The following is a 22,262-nucleotide window of genomic DNA, read 5'->3' as shown; positions in this document are numbered from 1 at the left end:
AAGGAAAAGTTCGGAAGGAACTCAAACACCTGGAAGCTAACAACCACCTTGCTTAAGAATGCTTGGATCAACCAGGAGATCAAAGAAGAACTTAAACAATTCATGGAAACCAATGAGAATGAAGACACTTCAGTCCAAAACCTATGGGATACAGCAAAGGCAGTCCTAAGGGGGAAATACATAGCCATCCAAGCCTCTCTCAAAAAATTGAAAAATCCAAATACACCAGCTCTCTCTACACCTTAAAGAACTGAAGAATCAACAACACATCAAACCAACTCCACACATAAGAAAAGAAATAATCAATATTAGAGTAGAAATCAATGAGGTAGAAACCAGAGATACAGTAGAATGTATCAATAAAACTAGAAGCTGGTTTTTTGAAAGTATCAATAAGATAGATAAGCCATTGGCCACACTAATCCAAAAGAAAAGAGAGAAAGCCCAAATTAATAAAATTATGAATGAAAAGGGAGAGATCACAACTAACACCAAGGAAGTAGAAACAATCATCAGAAGTTATTATCAACAGTTATATGCGAATAAGCTAAGCAACCTAGATGAAATGGATGCATTCCTGGAAAACTATAAACTCTCCAAATTGAACCAGGAAGAAATTGGCAACCTGAATAGACCAATACCTAGTAACGAGATTGAAGCAGTGATCAAAAACCTCCCCAAAAAACAGAGCCCAGGACCTGACGGGTTCCCTGGGGAATTCTACCAAACTTTCAAAGAAGAAATAACACCTATTGTCCTGAAGCTGTTTCAAAAAATTGAAACAGAAGGAAAACTTCCAGAATTTTCTATGAAGCCAGCATTACCCTGATCCCCAAACCAGGCAAAGACCACACCAAAAAGGAGAATTTCAGACCAATATCACTGATGAATATGGATGCTAAGATTCTCAACAAGATCCTAGCAAACAGGATCCAACGGCACGTTAAAAAGATTATCCACCATGACCACGTGGGATTCATCCCTGGGTTACAAGGATGGTTCAACATTCACAAATCAATCAATGTGATAGAACAAATCAATAAGAGAAGAGAAAAGAACCGCATGGTCCTCTCAATTGATGCAGAAAAAGCATTTGACAAAATACAGCATCCGTTCCTGATTAAAACGCTTCGAAGTATAGGGATAGAGGGAACATTCCTGAACTTCATATAATCTATCTATGAAAGACCCACAGCAAATATCATCCTCAGTGGGAAAAAGCTTGTAGCCTTCCCATTGAGATCAGGAACACGACAAGGATGCCCACTCTCACCACTCTTGTTCAACATAGTATTAGAAGTCCTAGCAACAGCAATCAGACAACAAAGAGAAATAAAAGGTATCCAAATTGGCAATGAAGAAGTCAAACTCTCTCTCTTCACTGATGACATGATTCTTTATAAGAAAAACCCAAAAGACTCCACCCCCAAACTACTAGAACTCATACAGCAATTCAGCAACATGGCAGAATACAAAATCAATATACAGAAATTAGTGGCTTTCTTATACACTAACAATGAAAATACAGAAAGGGAAATTAGAGAATCGATTCCATTTACTATAGCACCAAGAACCATAAGATACCTGGGAATAAACATAACCAAAGAGGTAAAGGAACTGTACTTGAGGAACTACAGAACACTCATGAAAGAAATTGAAGAAGACACAAAAAGATGGAAGACCATTCCATGCTCTTAGATCAGAAGAATAAACATTGTTAAAATGTCTATATTGCCTAGAGAAATCAATACTTTTAATGCCATTCCGATCAAAATTCCACCAGTATTTTTCAAAGAGCTGGACCAAATAATCCAAAAATTTGTATGGAATCAGAAGACACCTGAAATCCCTAAGGAAATGTTGAAAAACAAAAATAAGACTGGGGGCATCACGTTACCTGATTTCAAGCTTTACTACAAAGCTGTGATCACCAAGACAGCACGGTACTGGCATAAAAACAGACACACAGACCAGTGGAACAGAGTAGGGAGCCCAGATATGGACCCTCAACTCTATGGTCAAATAATCTTCGACAAAACAGGAAAAAATACACAGTGGAAAAAAGACAGTTTCTTCAATAAATGGTGCTGGGAAAACTGGAGAGCTATATGTAGAAGAATGAAACTCAACCATTCTCTTACACTGTACACAAAGATAAACTCGAAATGGATAAAAGATCTCATCGTGAGACAGGAATCCATCAGATTCCTAGAGGAGAACATAGGCAGAAACCTCTTTGATATCAGGCACAGCAACTTTTTTCAAGATATGTTTCCAAAGGCAAAGGAAACAAAAGCGAAGATGAACTTTTGGGACTTCATCAAGATCAAAAGTTTCTGCACAGCAAAGGAAACAGTCAACAAAACAAAGAGGCAACCCACGGAATGGGAGACGATATTTGCAAATGACAGTACAGACAAAAGGTGATATACAGGATCTATAAAAACTCCTCAAACTCAACACACACAGAAGAGACAATCATATAAAAAATGGGCAGAAGATATGAACAGACACTTCTCCAATGAGACATACAAATGGCTATCAGACAGAAGAAAAAATGTTCATCATCACTAGCCATCAGGGAGATTCAAATTAAAACCACATTGAGATACCACCTTACACCAGTTAGAATGGCCAAAATTAGCAAGACAGGAAACAACATGTGTTGGAGAGGATGTGGAGAAAGGGGAACCCTCTTACATTGTTGGTGGGAATGCAAGTTGGTGCAGCCACTTTGGAGAACAGTGTGGAGATTCCTCAAGAAATTAAAAATAGAGGGATGCCTGGGTGGCTCAGTTGCTTAAGCAGCTGCCTTCAGCTCAGGTCATGATCCCAGCATCCTGGGATCGAGTCCCACATTGGGCTACTTGCTTGGCAGGGATCCTGCTTCTCCCTCTCCCTCTGCCTCTGCCTGTCACTCTGTCTGCCTATGCTCACTCTGCTCCTCTCTCTCTGACAAATAAATAAATAAAATCTTAAAATAAAAAGGAATTAAAAATAGAGCTTCCCTATGACCCTGCAATTGCACTACTGGGTATTTACCCCAAAGATACCGATATAGTGAAAAAATGGGCCATCCGTACCCCAAAGTTTATAGCAGCAATGGTCCGGTCGCCAAACTGTGGAAAGAACCAAGATGCCCATCAAGGGACGAATGGATAAGGAAGACATGGTCCATATACAGGAGTATTATACCTCCATCAAAAAGGACGAATACCCAACTTTTGTAGCAACATGGACAGGACTGGAGGAGATTATGCTGAGTGAAATAAGTCAAGCAGATAGAGTCAATTATCATATGGTTTCACTTATTTGTGGAGCATAACAAATAGCCTGGAGGACATAGGGAGATGGAGAAGAGAAGGGAGTTGAGGGAAATTGGAAGGGGAGGTGAACCATGAGAGACTATGGACTCTGAAAAACAACCTGAGGGTTTTGAAGGGGCGGGGGTGGGAGGTTGGGGGAACCAGGTGGTGGGTATTAGAGAGGGCACAGATTGCATGGAGCACTGTGTGTGGTGCAAAAACAATGAATACTGTTACGCTGAAAAGAAATAAAAAATTAAAAAAATATATATAAATAAATAAATAAAATGCGAAACTGTCCAGGAAAAAAAAAGACAAGAGACAATCTTACAATCAACATCAATGATCACTGTGTTTGTGAAATTTTGGACTCTTTGCTCCTTTAGGAATTTCTCTATCTGCTGTTCTCTGTGCTTTTTCTCAGACCCTCTTCCCATCTCTCTCTCTCCTACTATTCCTTCATCTTCACTCTCCTCACCTCATTTCATAATTTCAGAAATCTCATGTTGCCATGTAGAGGGAGTATGATTCGTGGCTTCCTGACATTCCCCCCATATGCAACAAAAAAAGTTCCATCTGGGCTTGTCAGAGCATTTTTCTAGATATTAGAGCTAATTGAACAGGATATGGATTATGCCCCAGCCCAGAAAATATTTAAGTTACACCTCCCCCTGCAGAATGCTCTGTCCCAAATCTTCACCTTACTCTACTCATCTTCCAGGTCCCCTTTTAAGTATCACCCCCAGAGAAGCCTTCCCTGGCCCCCTCACTACACAACAAAGTCATTCCCCAGGTAGTCTCTTTCCCAGCAGCCAGTTCGTATCTCTCTTTGATCAAAATCTGTAAATACATATACCTAGGCATGTCTAATTAATTATTCACATGTTTTTATGAATCTCTAAGCTCTGCAGGGGCAAACACACATTCAGTCTTTTCAACTATGCCCAGTGTCTAGTGTCTAATAAATGTGTCATTTTTCTAATTAAAAAAAAAAAAAAACCACAAAGGAATGCTATAGTAGATCTTGGGGGGAATGAATGGCACTGTAAAGTACACTCAGAAATTAAATATGGGCCCTAGAGACAGAATTAGTGGTCTCAGAATATGAATTAAATGTACATATTTCTAAAGTGGCCTGGAGGAGGGAAGATGAAAACATATCCAAAAGGATGGCCCCGGGAGTACAGGCACATCCCTTAGCTAAAAGAATGTGGTGATGCGATGTGTGCTCTTTGCCTTTGCAGGTGGGGAGACCCTTTTAAGCTCCAGTGAGATGTATTAGGGAGATCTCTATACCTACCTATTCAAAGAAGCAACGATAATTCTTTAAGAAACAAAAATGGTTGAGAATATAAACAATAACTGCATTTCATACAATCTCTCTGAAATCGGTTTTTAAAAATCTCACAAAATGTGAAAGAATATCAAGGGAGGAAGGAGCCGGAAGGGGCAGCCTCTGGACTGGCCCAGCAGGGGAATTAGACGAGGCAGAAGCCTCAGGCTCCCCCAGGGCCAGAAGAGATGACAGATAAATATGCAAAACAGCTTCTGTTCAAACACCCAGTCAACAGTCCCTCTCTCCACTGAGTACACTTCCTGATAGTTCTGCCAAAATAAATAGATCAAAGCTAAATTCATTCCAAAAGAACCATTCAACTTCAATGCCAAAAATAATGTCTTCTCTAAAGATACATTTCCCTTCAGGACTCCCACATACATACACAACGTGCCCCCTGCCCCCGCTCGTGCGCGTGCACGCACACACACACACACTCAGCTACTCAGATACATTATGTATACACATATACCTTAACTCGGCAGTGGCTAAATAGTGCCATCTCAATTTAAGCTTAGAAGCATAGACTTCTAAACCTACAAGGTATTTTAAGGATTTTGTGGGACTGTAATTATAATACCCACCCCCCTATTTTAAAAATGAATTTGGGGTTCAAAAAAACTTGGAATCACATGTCCAAGCTTACTCACCAAGACAAAGGGCATGCTACCTAGAATTAGAATCCCAAGCCTTGAAGTCCCTGAGCACCATTTTCCAACCCTGGCCCCATTTCCCACAAGGCTTACAGAGAAGCATATGGTTGGTGTTGAATTAATTGACTGCTTTTCTCTGTACATTTGCTACCCCACATGATAACCAGTTAGCATTAGAGATGAGGATACCAGAACTAAACGAGGGGTCTGTTACTTGCTTGTGAGCACAGCTGTTAAGGAGGCAATGAAGAGTGTGAGCATAGGTCTCTGAATAAAAAGCTGCATTGTTCCCAATATTAAATAATAAGGGATAAAATAAGTAAAATGTTAAGGACTATGTCCAAAAAAATCTTATTTCCTGTTCAAGATATTATCCTGCCTTTCTCTCAAAATTGTCCAGAAATAACAAAATAAATAAATAAGTATATATATAAATGAAATCCATAGCAGTGCAGGAAGTGAAAAAGTGTGTTATCATGCGACGAGGGACTTGGTGCACGGACCTAGCTGAAAACAGAAGCCCAAAGAGCTGAGACATCTGCAGTCCTCTGCACTGGAAAGAGGCTTCCTGCTGAGTCTGGACCAACTCTGGAATAGTGCTAAGTAAAGAGTGGGGGGCTATGGGAGAAAGAGTGAACTTGGGACACGACACCAGGTAATTAACTAAAGGATAACAAAGTTCGGAAGAAAAATGTTCATTAGAACTTAGAATTGTACATCTAATCAAACCACCTTTGAATATGATGGCATTGACTATAGAGGGATTTTTTTGGACACTCAGGAGTTCAAACAGCTTATTGTCCATAAAACTTCTGAAAGAATTCCACATCCAGATATTCCAGCAAAATTTTAAAAGATTAACACAGAATTGGTGAAAGAAAGGAAGCAAACAAAAAGGCTCTAACAGATATTAAAATGGTCTATATAGAAATGGCAACATTGATAATGCAATTCAAGCAAAAGAAGTAACTGTAAAACAAACATAGATACTGAGTTCTTACTACATGCTAGGCCCTATTTCAGGGACTATTTATTCTTTAACGTAATAAACAGATTAACCAATAGTGTGAGTATAATTACCCATTATACAGATGAAGAAAGGATGCAAGTATAGCTAAATAACTTGATCAAGATCACACAATTTATATGATAGTTGTCTTTCTCTGCTTGACTTATTTCGCTAAGCATGATCTCCCTGATATGAGGAAGCAACATGGGGGCTTAAGTGGGTAGGAGAAGAATCAATGAAACAAGATGGGATTGGGAGGGAGACAAACCATAAGTGACTCTTAATCTCACAAAACAAACTGAGGGTTGCTGGGGGGAGGGGGGTTAGGAGAAGGGGGGTGCGGTTATGGACATTTTGGAGGGTATGTGCTTTGGTGAGTGCTGTGAAGTGTGTAAACCTGGTGATTCACAGACCTGTACCCCTGGGGATAAAAATATATGCTTATAAAAAATAAAAAATTAAAAAAGAAAAAAGAAAAATAAAAAGATCACACAGTTTATATGTTAGAAATTAGGTTTTGAAGTTAAGTCATGGGACTCCAGAGCCTATTCTTTTAACCATTACATCAAGAGTGTATACAGAACCATTTTTCTTAATTATCAAAAATGGGGATCAAAATCTCAAATATTCATCCACAGCTGTAGAAAGCATAGAGTCATCGGGCACCTGCGTGGCTCAGTCACTTAAGCATCTGCCTTCAGCTCAGGATCAAGCCCTGCATGGAGCTCCCTGCTCAGCCAGGAGTCTGCTTCTCCCTTTACCACCTACCCACCCAGCTCACAATCAATCTCTCCTTCTCTCTCTCAAATAAATAAAATTTTAAAATAAAGGAAAAAAAAAAAAAAAGAAAGCACATAGTCATCAAAAAGAATATTCACATAATTGAAATATATTATCTATAATATGTATCTGTATATCCCTATTATATTCAACAACATGTACTGAGCGAAAGAGACTAAAAACAAAAGAATATATGCAGTATGATTTCCTTTCCATAAATTTATAAAACAGGAGTACCTGGGTGGTTCAGTCAGTTAAGGGTCTGCCTTTAGCTGAGGTCATCCCCTCAGTGTTCTGGGATCCAGCCAGAGCTCAGCAACTGGCCACCTCTGTTCTCAGCAGGGAGTCTGCTTGTCCCTCTGTCCCTCCCCCTGCTCAGCTCTCTGTGTCTCTCTGTCTCTCTCTCAAATAAATAAATAAATCTTCTTTAAAATTTCTAAAACAGGGGCGCCTGGGTGGCTCAGTGGGTTAAAACCTCTGCCTTCGGCTCAGGTCATGATCTCAGGGTCCTGGGATCGAGCTCCGCTCTCTGCTCAGCATGGAGCCTGCCTCCTCCTCTCTTTGTCTGCCTCTCTGCCTACTTGTAATTTCTGTCTGTCAAATAAATAAATAAATAAAATCTTAAAAAAAATTTTAAAACAGACACAATTAATTTATGGTGGCGGAAGTCTTGGTAATAAAATTGTGATTTTCTTTGTGGGGGTTAATGACTATAAAGGACCATGAGGATTGCTTCTGGGCTGTTAATGTTCTGTATCTTGAATCAGGTGGTCCCTGATTGATCTGATCTGTTGGTCAAATTGTAAAATTCACTGAATGCTCTATCTAAGATTTTTGCACTTAAATATATATAAAAGCCTCCAGGAGAAGAGATTGTACTTTGTACACTAGACAGAGTAATATTTGTAAATGTAGCTGCTATGTACAAAAATTCATTTTATAATCATTTTATACATGTCATTCATTGTCACCATCCATGTCAATAAATATACTAATATAATACCAAATTTTGTCAACTTTTATTTATTTATCTGATTAAAATTTGAATCACTTTTAACTCCAAGTACATTGTATTTTTTAACATAAAAAATTAAATAGAAATATGTAACCCATAACAAGTTACCAAAGTAGTCATATTTTGTATGATTTCCTTTTGAGACATATATCGGTCTACAAAATTCTGAGAAATAAAGTAATTCCAGCGAAATGACTTCAAGATAATTTAAAGTCACATTTTTTCTTTCTATGTGAATTATTAAAGATTGGAAGAGCACCATGACTCAAATTATTAGCTAATCGTGGACTGTCAGCTTTTATAAACTGACGACAATTAAGATTTCTGTATAAAGACTGCAGAACATTCCTAGACCAGAGTTTTCAGGTGTTAAGATGAGTTGGAAAAAAGTAATATAATTTTAAGTAAATTAATTGAGACATTTTGTTCCTATACCTAGAAAAGTCCTATTCATCCTTCAAGACACTGCTTAAATGATGCTTTCTTGCATCAGTCCTACACATTCATATGTGTTCCTCCTTTCCATCCTACTTCGGACAAAATTAATCAACGCCATTCCTGCATTGTCTAGTGTCTAGTTTCCTACCTTTATTTTAAAATATTGCTGTTAACTCTATCCATCTCCCCTTACTAAAAATGTATTCAGTGGACAATACTGGTTTACATGGGCAAATGTTTTGGATTCAGGAAGGTCTACGCTACCCTCAGGATCCTCTCTCATTTCTTCAGATTATCATTTACTTAATATTCCACAGTTACTAAAAATAGTTGCCACAAATATCTTGAGAATTGAGTTTAAATTATTTCAAAATCTTTCCTACAACAGATGTGGGCAAGAAAAGAAGAGGAAAGGAAAAAAAAAAAAAAACAGGAGTGAAAGTAGCACCTGTGGTAGATGGGAAGAAACTTGAACTGAGAAAACCTCTTAGAACAGGAGGCTGAGGCTAGTAGAGCATGAGGGTAGGAAGGAAACAGTGTTTACAGAGTTCTCTCTCTCTCTCTCTCTCTCTCTCTATATATATATATATATATATCCCTGTCATATATATATATGTCAGGGATACATCCTCATAAATCTCTATTTTACTAGTAATGAAACTGAGGCTCAGGAAAGGCCAGAAATTTACCAGAGTTCACCCTGGTACACAGATATTAAGAGATACCCCTAAACTTATCTCTAAACCTATCTTTTTCTTTCTTTTTTTTTCCCCACGTTTGCCTTGTTTTGTTGACAAGTGATATCTAGGATAAGAAAATAATTCACAGGGGGCACCTGGGTGTCTCAGTGGGTTAAAGTCTCTGCCTTCAGCTCAGGTCATGATCCCAGGGTCCTGGGATCGAACTCCGCATTGGGCTCTCCGCTCAATGGGGAGCCTGCTTCCTCCTCGCTCTCTCTGCCTGCCTCTCTGCTTACTTGTGATCTGTCAAATAAATAAATAAAATCTTAAAAAAAAAAAAAGAAAAGAATTCACAGCTAGAACATAGCTGTAAAGTATATAATTAAAAGGACTGTTTGAATCGTTTGTTTTGTGCTTTTTCTTTTTTTTCAATGTAGGAATTTTAAGCAATAGCCTTTTAAAAATTTATCAATATAGTTACAAATTCAGGATGAAGCTGGGGACAGATTTAGCACATGAAGAATATATTTATTATTCATAGAGATCAAGTAGGGATAAAAAATGTGCTCACCACACCACTTAAAAATACTTGGGGGAAAAAAAATCCTGGTCATTTTTGCACTGTTACACACTCTCAGATATGCCCGTGCCATCCATACCCCAACCAATAAGAATCAATTGCTTTAAGGAGCTATTGCTACTGGGAGCTTTGTAACTTAGACTTATTGTGTTGTGGCATTAAAGAAGTTTGAAAACCATTACTATTAAAATAGATTTTAGAGCTCCTACCTGTAATTTAATTGTTTTTATTTCAAAGTAATCACCTTTAGCATTTAGTAGGATATCTTTAACGGTAGTAAACCTTCCAAGGAAAGCTAATATAAGTTTCAGGAGAAAATAACCATTCAAAACTATTTTTCATTTGTCTCAAGAGGCATGTCCATGATGTTGATTTACTCTTGTGGCAGGAAAACGAACAGAAGGCAATCCCAAGAAGTAAGTTTAGCCATGGGGTGAGTTATGGCCACCTCTTGGAACTCTAGCCACCTCATTTTTGAAACAAGAATAAGAGTGTTGACAGCAAACAGTAGACTTGTAAAAATTAAACAAATTAAGTCAGATAATTCATGTGAAATAACGGCAGTATTTCAGGTACAAAGGAATTGCTCAACCAATTGTAGGTGGTGTAAAAAGTAGAAATTTGCCACAATTTAAGGGTGTATTCTACATAGGAAATCATGGAAGGTCTAAGGAAAAGCCAAACTACTTCTTTTAAGACAATTCCAAAGGAGTATAACCAGCTTAATACATACATGGTGAATGATTCATAACCCAGTACTGATTAATTAACACACAAGATAATAATGGTTCAAAACCTAAGATTTATAAGATATAAAAAATATTATAGTTGACATGCAAAGTATGGTTTTTGTCACTCTCTGTCCATTTTTAAATTTTGCCTCATTATATGTCATGTATATCTCTGGTATCCTGAACTATATTTGTTTTTTTCCCAAGCCTTTAGGCTTGGTACCTCAAGAGTTTCTGATTTATGTATTTCTTCTCACCTACCCCCACAAACAATGTATTGCACATTATGCATCTCATATATCCTCCACCTGTTCTGTTTCGTTATCCGGCTAGTTGAAGACCTCATTGCTATCATCTGGATACCTTGAATATCTCCTTAAAGTTTGTTATTTACCATCCCCCAATTGCCCATCTTGTATCATGGTATCAAATTAATCTCCAAACAGTACAGCAACAATCATATCACTTCTTGCTCAAAGACCTTCGTAGCCTTCCAGTTTCCAAATAAATCAACTTCTAATTTTTCACGATGGCAGTAAGGCTTCCCAAGGTGTAACTCCAATTTGTCTCTCTGACCTTATCTTCAACTATATCTGCACAAACCTTATAGATGCTGACTCTACGCCATTACTTTCAATCTCATTGTCATCCAGTTCTCACAATAGCACCATGATTAGGTACTGTATTATCATTTCCAATTTACAGAAATGTAAAATAATTTTTACTAGTGTTAATATTATTGATAATTATATGTTTACTTTATATTTTCTGTCTCTTTTTACATATCTTTATATTTTTATAATTTAACATTAATTTGACCGAATTCCACATAGAAAGGCATTGCTGTGGTTCAGATTTAGATTTTCTAACACCAAAGTCCTTGGGATTTCCAATAAAACTGAGTATCCAATTATATTGAGTCTTTACTCCCTGACAAGCCATATAAACTGTATTCTAAGACTTGGCTTCCAATTTTACTGAGGTGAATAAAACATCCCTCTTCCATATGTTGTCATTTGTATTTAGGGCTATATAATTCATTTATTTGTTAAGATTCTTTAGGTTGCAAATAATAGACATTGGCACTGGCTGGCCTAAGTAAAACAGAAAATTATTGGAATGATATTGGGATCAATCTTAGAATTAAAACAAGCTCTGAGTCTCTAAGATCATAATGACAAACACTAGGGCAGCTGCAGGGATCTTAGCTCTCAGTTCTACCATATTGACTCAATTTCAAGCACTTCTCTTTTTGTGTGTCTTTTTGTAATTTTTCAAAAACCTGAAAATTAAACTCTGACTGTCCTAGATTGGGTCAGAAACTGAACCTTGGTTCATTTAGTTATATCCAGAGGGCAGGAGTTTTAGTATAGAAATGACCAGTTTTGAGCCAAGTAGTTGGCCAAATTTGTGTCTAATACGTACATCAGCTCTGCAAACAGGTAATGTAGGCAATTTCACTCAACTCTTTGTATCTACTAGCTATAAAATTTTATAGGAGTTTTTATTTATTTTTTTTTATTTATATATATTTTTTTAGAGAGTGTGCAAGTTGTGGGGGAGGGGCAGAGGGAGAAAGATAGAGAGAATTTTAAGCAGGCTCTAGCTCAGGGTGGAATCTGATGCATGGCTTGATCTCATGACCCTGAGATCCTGATCTGAGCCGAAATCAAGAGTTGGATGCTTACCTGACTAACCCAGGCAGGTACCCCTTAAAGGAGTTTTTTGTTCTCTCTCTCTCTCTTTTTATTTTTTAGATTTTATTTATTTATTTGACAGAGAGAGATCACAAGTAGGCAGAGAGGCAGACAGAGAGAGAGGAAGGGAAGCAGGCTCCCTGCCGAGGAGACAGTCCAATGTGGGGCTCCATCCCAGGATGCTGGGATCATGACCTGAGTGGAAAGCAGAGGCTTTAACCCACTGAGCCACCCAGGCGCCACAAAGGAGTTTTATATAGGAAAATCTGCAGGATCCTAAAATACATTTTCTCACTCTGAATGTTATGAATATATTTTTTTAAATTATAAGACTGCGTTCATCCCTAAAAAGGCCAAATTTTAAAAAATGACATTGAAATCACTGAAGAAAATCCAATTCTTTCATTTATGCAGTCATTTAAAAGCATATATTGGGTGCCTAAAGTTTGTCTTAGGGTGATATATAGATATATCTATACATCTCAATATATCTATATATATAGATATATAGATATAGTTCTTGCCATCTCCATAAAAGTGGGAAATATTAATCAGTGAGCTGAACTTGGAACCAGTCTAGTTTAAAAGGAAACTGGGTCTATGTGACACTGGAATACTTTTTGTAGCAGCCATGCAAACCTTCTCCATTCTGTGTATGTGCCTGTGTGTGTTTGTGTGTATAAATTTGAATCTGCAGTGGAACATAATTTTTCAAACCATAGCATGGGAAGGATCCAGTGAAGACAATTAGGGTTCATGATAGTATAGCACAGCAACACGAGAGAAGGTGATTGGGATCACCTGAATAAGTAGTTCAGAAAGTTGTACATTTCTGGGGACCTCTTGAACTTCAGATGATTGTCAAACCCCACCATCAGTAGCATGACGATAATCACTTGAGGCAAAGGAACAAGCAGGTTAGGCTTTAGAGACTAGGGATGAGAATCAAGAACGATGTCTGAGTTCCCCAACACCTTAGCAACAATCAATCCACAAGGTGGTTGGAATTAAGAATGCAGAAAATTCTCCCAGAGAACCTCAGAAATACTAGGGGGAGAAGACCCACGAAAGACCAGAATTTTGCTAATAAACAGGTAGTAACTTACAGCTTTTGGGATTTGGAATGGTGATACACATGTGACCTCATTTGTAACCAATGACGGCGAAATTTTAAAACATACTTGTAAATAGCATCGACCCTTCAAAGACTCCACCACTGTCCATCCTCTCTGATCCTGTTATCATGTTATCTGATTGTATCCCTTTCTAAACGCTGGGAAAGAAAAGACATTTATCCATTAAGTTGACTTTTCCAACTGTCTTCTCTAAAGCTCTGTTCCAAAACCTACCACGGAGATATAAACAAATCATTTCAATTACAACTGCAGTTCAGCTCAGGCACTATTCTAGGAAACACTGTGTGCTGGGAACTTTGTTAGTACTTTCCTTTCCTTTATTTTCTTTTTAAAAATCTGCCCTAAGTTAGGGTTCACTGTGATTTGTTTATTTGCTTTACTCTCTTTCCTGCATGGTGAACCCTTTTAGGACACAGTCTGTCTTGTTCATATTTGCACCAAATTAAATGAAACTGAATGTTTGCATGTATACAGGTCTGATGTAGTGAGGCCATTTTTTCTGGAAATACAATTCAAAAGCCTGGCCAAAAAAAAAAAAAAAAAAAAAAAAAAGTCTTATTTTCAGGATACTAAGAGAAGAGGAATCCATAGAGCTATTTTTGTGTATTATTCTATATGAACATGAGGAGGTTACCAGTGAAACTCCCCAGGAAAATCAATGTAGGTGGACCTAATGCTTTAAAATAGGTATGCTCATAACAGAATATATTTTGGGAAATGGAAAATTAAATGTCTTTATTGAAAGAATAAAAGTAATGTGAATATTATAGGACAAAATTGAAACTTTTGTTAAGAAAAATTGAACGATATGGACAAGAAATAATATTGAGGAGAGAGCATTTTGGCCCAGACATTTGGTAATAAGTGAAAAGATAGACCACAGAGTGAAATAAGGTAGTTTCAATACTTAAATCTGTCAAAGTGCTTGTATCCAAAATATATAAAGAATTCTTAAAAATCAATAACAAATGACAAACAGCACAATTTTATGATCAGACAAGATCAGGCATGTTCAGGGTGGTATGGCCGTTGACAGCACAATTTTAATCAATAGGTAAAATATATGACCAGTCACCTCACAAAACAATTGAGTCTCTATTGTGGCTGCTGTAATACAGCAATTGGCCTTTTCTCCTTATTTTTTCCTCACTTCCATTTTATCACTCCTGTTTTCTTGGACCACCTCCCAAATAATAATGCGCTTGTCTCAGGCTTTGACATTAGAGGAATGGAACTAAGGCAGGATGAGATCAAGAGTAAAGACCAACAAGCAAAGAATGGCTCTTCTGCTGACACAGGAAAGAGAGAAAAACATGACATGATAGCATTAAAAATAGCCCTCCAAAAAATATTCATGTCAAATTGCTGGAACATATGAGTGCTACTTTATTTGAAAAAAGAGTCTTTGCAGATGTGATTACATTGAGGATCTTGAGATGAGGAAATAATCCTAGATTATCTAGGTAGGTTCTAAATGCCATCACAGGACTCCTTATTAAAGAAAGGCAGGAGAGATTTGACACAGATATAGAGAGAAAAAAGCGAAATGAAGACAGATACCGAGACTGGAGTGTTGTGGTCACAAGAAGCAAAAAGATACAAAGAAGGAATTCTCCCTAGAGCTTCTGTAGGGTGTATGGCCCTGCTGACACTTGATTTTGGAATTATGGCCTCCAGATCTGGGAAAAAATAAATTTCTGTTGATTTAAGTCACCAAGTTGGTATGGCAGCCCTGGGAAACTGATAAACATGAATTAAGGTTTGAATAAGGTCAGAGGGAGAAAAGGAAGTTGAGAATATCCTTACCAGGTGGTCTGATTACTTGTTAAATAAAAATCAAGTATTATGTATACTTTACAGCCCTCCTGTCCTCCATAGCAGATATAATAGCCTTTTTTAAAAATAAAAATTTTAAAGATTTTATTTATTTATTTGACAGAGATCATAAGTAGGCAGAGAGGCAGGCAGAGAGAGAGAGAAAAGGAAGCAGTCTCCCTGCTGAACAGAGAGCCCAATGCAGGGCTCGATCCGATGGTCCTGGGATCATGACCTGGGCAGAGGCTTTAACCCACTGAGCCACCCAGGTGCCCCTATGACAGCCTTTTAGAGGAGGGGGGGGGAGTGACTAAACACAAGGAAAGGATTTCTGAGGAGAACTCAGAGGTTGGAAATTTGAATGTTGTCATCTATTTATTGCCATCTGTTGGATTTGACAATCCGCATCAAGAATGCTAATAATAAGACAAAATCATTCCAGTCTCTTGCCTAGTTCAGAAGCTGGACTAAGGACCTTGGAAGAAACTTGTAAGAACAGTGCAAGAATCTAATACTGAGGATGGGATATATGAATTAAGAGAGCACAGCAAAAAGAATGCACAATCTAGGGGCTGAGAATTTTAGGGAATGTTGGCATTCTAGAAGCAAATCAGAAGCCTAGTTAACGAGGCAGGGAATCTGCTGAGGAGAGGTTAGCATCAGTTGGGACTTGGTACCAGGATAGCCCCAGAGGTCTCAAATCAGAATTAATCTCAGATTGCTGAGTTGAACTGAGTCTGAATAATTGACACTGTGGATGTCTAGCTCTTTTTGTAGTTTTTTCTTCCTTTTCTGATTTCATTGCCGTTCATTCCCAGCCAAAAGACTATGTGGGAGGGAGCAGGGAGTAGGTCGGGGAAAGAGAAGAGAAGGAAGAAAAGACAGGGAGTTGGTGCCTTTCAAATAACACCTCACATGAACCTCAAAAAGAGCATATAATTTAGGAATTATGAACCCTATTTTAGAGAGAAGGAAAATTAGATTTGAAAAATTAAACCCAAAGTCACACAACTTATGAAGGATGAAGCCACGATTCAAACCCAAGTTGGCCTGATTAAAAACAAACAAACAAACAAACAACCTTATATTTTTAGGAGAAGTTTTATGTTTACAACAAAATTGAGCAGAAACTACAGAGCATTCCCATATATTCCTCATCTCCACAAATGCACAACCTCCCTCACTATCAATATCCACAATGATAGGATACATTTGTTACGACCAATGAACCTAGGTTAACATGTCAGTAGCTTCCAAAGTCCTTAGTTTACATTAGGGTTTACTAATGATGTCATATATTATGTGCATCTTGATAAATGCATAATCAAGTGCATCTACCATTATAGTACCATATGGAACATTTTCATCTTAAAAGTCCTCTGTGCTCTGCCTATTCATCACTTCCTTCCCTCTAAGCCAGGGCAAACACAGATACTTCCACTGCTCATAGTTCTTACTTTTACAGAGTGTCATAGTGGAATCTTACATAGACCTTTCATATTGTCTTCTTTTACTTATTAATGAGTATTTAAGTTTCTTCCACATCTGTTCATGGCTTGGTAGCTATTTCTTTGTAGCACTGATGTACTTAAGTTGTTTTGTTGTTGTTTAAATCTATTCACCTACTAAAATACCCCTTAGTTGCTTACAAGTTTTTGGAAATTATGAGTAACACTGCATTAACATCCATGTGCAAGTTGGTATGTTGACATGTTTTCAACTCATCAGGTAAACATGAAGACTGTAGTTGCTTGATAGTATGGTCAGAGTATGTTTAGTTTTGGAAGAATACACCGAACTGTCTTCCAAAGTGGCTGTACCATTTCTTTTCCACCATCGATGAATGAGAGATCCTGTTGTTCTATATCCTTCCCAGCATTTGGGATCACCTGCTTTGGATTTTGTCCATTCTCATAGGTGAATGGTGGCATCTCATTTTAATTTGCAATTTTCTGATGTCAGAGGAAGTTGGACATCTATCCATCTGTTTCCTTGTCAACAGTATATCTTCTTTATTGAGGTAACTCAATTCAGGTCTTTTGTCCAATTCTTAATGGGGTTGTTCATCTTCCAATGTTGAATTTTAAGAGTTTTTGTGTACTTTGGATAATGGCTATTTATCAAATGTCTTCTGTAAATACTTTCTTCCAGTCTGTAGCTTGTCTTCTCATTCTCTTGACATTGTCTTTTGCAGAGAAGTTTTTAATTTTAGTCAGTACAGTTTGTTAATTGTTTCTTTCATAGACCATGGCTTTAATACTGTATCTAAAAAGTCATTACCAGACCCAAGGTCATGGATTTTCTCCTAGACTATATTGTAAGAGTTCTATACTTTCAGATTTTACATTTAGGTCCGTGATCCATTTTGAGTTAACTATCATGAAGCACGTATGGTCTCTGTTGATTTCTTTTCTTTTCTTTTTTTTTTTTTTTTTTTAACAAATGTCCAGTTCCAGCACTACTGGTTGAAAAGACCCTCTTTGCATTAGTATATTGCTTTTGTTCCTTTGTCAAAGTTCAGTTTACATACTTCTGTGGGTCTATTTATGGGCTCTCTACTCCATTCCATTGATCTGTCTATTCTTTTACCAATAACCACACTATCTTGATTACTATAGTTTTATAGTAATCTCAAAGAAGAGTATTATCTGTGCTCTAACTTTGTTCTTCTCCTTCAATACTATGTAAGATATTCCTGGTCTTCAGACCCTTCAGGTAAATTTAGAATCTGTTTGTTGATATCCATTAGTTAACTTAATGAGATTTTGATTGGGTTTGTGTTGAATCTGTACACAAATTTGTGAAGAACTGACATCTTGAGAATATTGAATCTTTTTGTCCATGAATATGGAGTCTCTCTCAATTTCTTTTGTGCATTGATACTTTGCATCAGAGTTCTGAGTTGTTCTTGTATAGATAAAAGAGGTATTTTTCAAAATGGTACTTTTCCCCTTTCTCCTACTAGAAGCATGAGGAACTCTTTCTCCACGATCAACTATGAGAATCTGGTAGAGCTCCTGGAGGTAAAACTAGCAAATGTATGGAGACTCCCTATAGCTGGGTCCCCTTGGAGTTTGTTTTTGTTTGGAGGTTTTCCCTCACGTAGAGTTCTCATCAGAGTTACAGCCACACTAAACCTTCAAGTGATTCACCAATTACAGTACAGGTTTCACAACCCCAGGACTGATTTTGTGGAAGTGTCTGCTCTGTAAATTTGTAATTCTCTCTGCCTGTCTGTCTCACCAATCTTAGGAGCAGTAGTTTGTCCATGAACTCTTTGAAATATCTAAGGAGAGTTGCGTATTTCTCAGTTTATTCAGCTTTTTACTTGTTAGGATGGAGTGACAATTTCTAAGCTCCTTATTTGTCAGACCAAACCAGTTATGCTTATTTTTTTAAGACTTATTTATTTGAGAGAAGGAGAGAGAGAAAGTGGGGTGGTGGCAGGCAGAAAGAGAGAGAGAGAGAGACTGTCCTAAGCAGACTCTTCACTGAGCATCAAGCCTGACACATGGCTCCATCTCAGGAACCTGAGATCTTGACCTGAGCCAAAACCAAGACAGCACCACCCAGTGGCCCCTATTATACTTATTTTTTAATCAACATCTTCAAGTCTCTCAAACTCTTATTTCTCTTTTCTAACTTGCCTTTCCAATTATCGCCAGTTAATTCACTCATTGAACAAAAGTTACAAAGTACTTACTAAATTAGATAAGGCCTTTGCAAGCTGAGGGGAATTAAATAATAATTTGTAACCAAGATATAGAATGTACCTACTTTCATGGTTTTATAGTCCAGTGGAAGAAACCCCAGTGAATTTCTTCCATTTCTATTACCTGACTGTAGATCTAGTTAATAAACCATTTGGTCTTTAGATTATATCTTTTGCATGTAGAATATGATCTCATATAAGAAAATTTTTAAATTTTTAATGAAAATTATTTTCAGTACCATATGAAAAAACATGAAGTTAAAAGTGTTGTGGTCCTTGGATGTAATTTAAGTCATGAATTGCAAATATTGTCAATAGTTACAAGTGGGAAATACATAATCAATAGAAAGACAATGGTGAGTGTTGTGAAGCGTGTAAACCTGGTGATTCACAGACCTGTACCCCTGGGGACTAAAAATATATGTTTATAAAAAATAAAAAAATTATAAAAAAAAAAAAAAAAGAAAGACAATGCACCGTGGAGAGATGATTTAAGAAAGTTAGATTTCTGTACTGGTATAGCATATTTTCTTTTAAATAGAAAGTCACTACTTCAAGTTAAATCTAAGATTCGGCAAAACAGTCTATGATATTTATTATTTATGTACTGAGATTTAGGTAGAACACAAAAGTAATTTTAGATTTTGCTATGGTAACAAATGTGAAATTGCTGTAGTAGTAGGATGACAGACTCAGTAAGAAGCACTTCCTGTGTTTGCCAAGAGGTTCTGCACAGCGACTTATCTCAAGGATTTTAAATAACTCTACCTAACCAGGTGGGAAGTTTGCAACAAGGAAAGCAATTGTAGCCTTTCCAGAAATACATTATGCTAAAAGTATTTTAATACATCTGAGTATTTTCAACCTCAATATTTTTACAATTCAATGTTACCTTGCTTTCACTTACTTTCCAAGTTAAACACCTTCCATAATTCATTAGGAATATTGTAAATTTGTTCTAACAAAAACCTAGGTGGTAAAAATACTCATCATGTGCATTTAAATAAATATGGCTTTTAGCCTGTGTAACAGATCTTTCTCATGTTTGGTTTTTTTCCTCTACGTGAATGTTCAGTTCCATATGTTTCCTTCTTTTGCAAGACTTCAGCACTTTTTTGTCCACTCAGAATTCAAGTAAAAAATGTTCACATTGCTTATTATAAAATTAGTAGTTAATTCTCATATTTAATGGAAATCAATGACAAAACTGCTTATAAGCTTGAGAACACACTGATAAATCAAATTAATAAAGAGTATATTATGGAAAGGCAAACTATAACAAAACTCAAGGAACGATAAGATTCATCTATGACTTCCAGCTTCCTCAAATGTGTACATGGCCCTCTACAAATAACAAGATTCTTCCTTATTTAGTATTTCCAAATGTAAAAAAGATATCATCATTTATTAACTTAACACTTAACATGTACTCAATATTTTCCAGGTACTGGAGATTGTCTAGCAGGAAGTAATTATGCTATTACTGAAAAGATAAGGAGTAAGGTCTGCTGCATTTTATCTCCATCCTTATTAAGTCCCATTTTCCCCTCCCACCTCTACCATTGGGGATGGAGTCAACTTTTCCCAAAGATCTTGCAGATACAGTAAAGTAATGTATACCAAATTTAAAAATGGGAAAGATTGTTTAAAGTCAACTCACAATGTCTGGTATATCCCTGGAAGAATTACTGTTTTAAATTAATTCAAACTACTATTACAATAATAAGTTTGCACATTTTTTGTGAAAATGCAGGGAATGCGTTTTTACATTTTATTGTGCTATTTGTAAGTTTATGTACATTAGTAAAATGTCATCCAAAAAAGAATAAAAATAGGCTAATTGCAACTTTACATTGCCACTTTCAGTCCTTGAATTTTTATAGTTCCCTAATGTCTTCTGTAGTTGCTTAATTTCTTCACGCTTCCATGGTCATGGCTAATGCGTGTCACATAGCTGTTGGGAATGGAGTGACCTGAAAACTGTCCACGTCATTGAATTAAGAGTATCTTTTCCAAGACAATTAAATATCAGAATTTTTCTTAGGTAGGGTCAAGTTAAAGTCTTCCACAGTGTTTTTGCAAATTTAACTGCTCTTGGCATTCCAGTGTCACCTAACTTTAAATATGGCAAGGCATACAAGCTCTTTCCTGTGTATATTTTAGGTTTTTTTTTTTTTTTTTCAAAACCTTCTTTATAAACATGTTTATATTTTGGGGTGCTAGCTTTGGGGGGCTAGCTTTGGCTCTATTGATAAATTATTTACATCATGGTTTTCTTATCTGTAAAATAAGTAGGCTGCACAAGACCACCATGATATTCCAACCTTCTGCCAGAGCACTGGCTGCTAAAACATGATTATCCTCATGTTATTCCCTTGCTCAAAAAGCTGTGATGGCTCCCATACACATGGCTATGAGACCAGGTTCCTCTATTAATATTTCCAGGCTCTCCATTTTTGAGAGTTGCTCTCCCTCATATTAACTCTCACTTCTCTGATACACAAACACACTGCTCATCACAGAGGTGGTCTAGGATTTAAGTTCACCACTTCAGGAACTGCAAATGCATAGCATTGTACTCAAATTGCTACCCATCCATGAACCATTTCTTTTTTTTTTTTTTAAGATTTTATTTTATTTATTTGACAGACAGAGATCACAAGTAGGCAGAGAAGCAGGCAGAGAAAGAGGAGGAAGCAGGCTCCCTGCTGAGCAGAGAGCCTGATGCGGGGCTTGATCCCAGGACCCTGGGATCATGACCTGAGCCTGAGCCGAAGGCAGAGGCTTTAATCCACTGAGCCACCCAGGTGTCACTATTATTTATTTTTAAGGCTAACTTAATTATGATGATGCAAGTAAGATTCACTGGACAACTTTTGTTAAGAAAGATAAATCTTTTCAAAATATAGCAGCAGTCACAAACTAATTCATGGTGATGAAAATGATATTAAAAAAAGGAAGATCAAAAGAGTTTATATTATATTAAGTTCTGTTTAGTAACTATAACTGATGATGAAGTGTCAAAACTACAGCGTGCTCTAACTAATGCACTGGTTAATGGGGCAAGGGAACCAATGAAACTTAAATAGCTTTTAAATTCACTCATAAAGATATGTTCAAAGTCAAAAGTACCTTACAAAGGAAAGGTCTTGAATTTAAACATTGATGGAAGTAAACATTTAATATTTTCTATATGACCATTCGTGTTGTGCAAGTGACTTTAGTAACATTCTGAGCTAACACTAGAAATCTCTGTATATATAATCACTGAGTTCTTAGCACGAGACCATTTCAGAGGTATTAGTTTGAAAACAGTGGGCAAAAAGCTCGTGCAAGTACCACACTTCAGTGACACCAGGTACCAACGGCAGAAAC

This window comes from Mustela nivalis, assembly GCF_964662115.1.
Source record: "Mustela nivalis genome assembly, chromosome: 4".
Taxonomy (NCBI): Eukaryota; Metazoa; Chordata; class Mammalia; order Carnivora; family Mustelidae; genus Mustela; species Mustela nivalis.
This window is presented reverse-complemented; position numbering follows the sequence as displayed.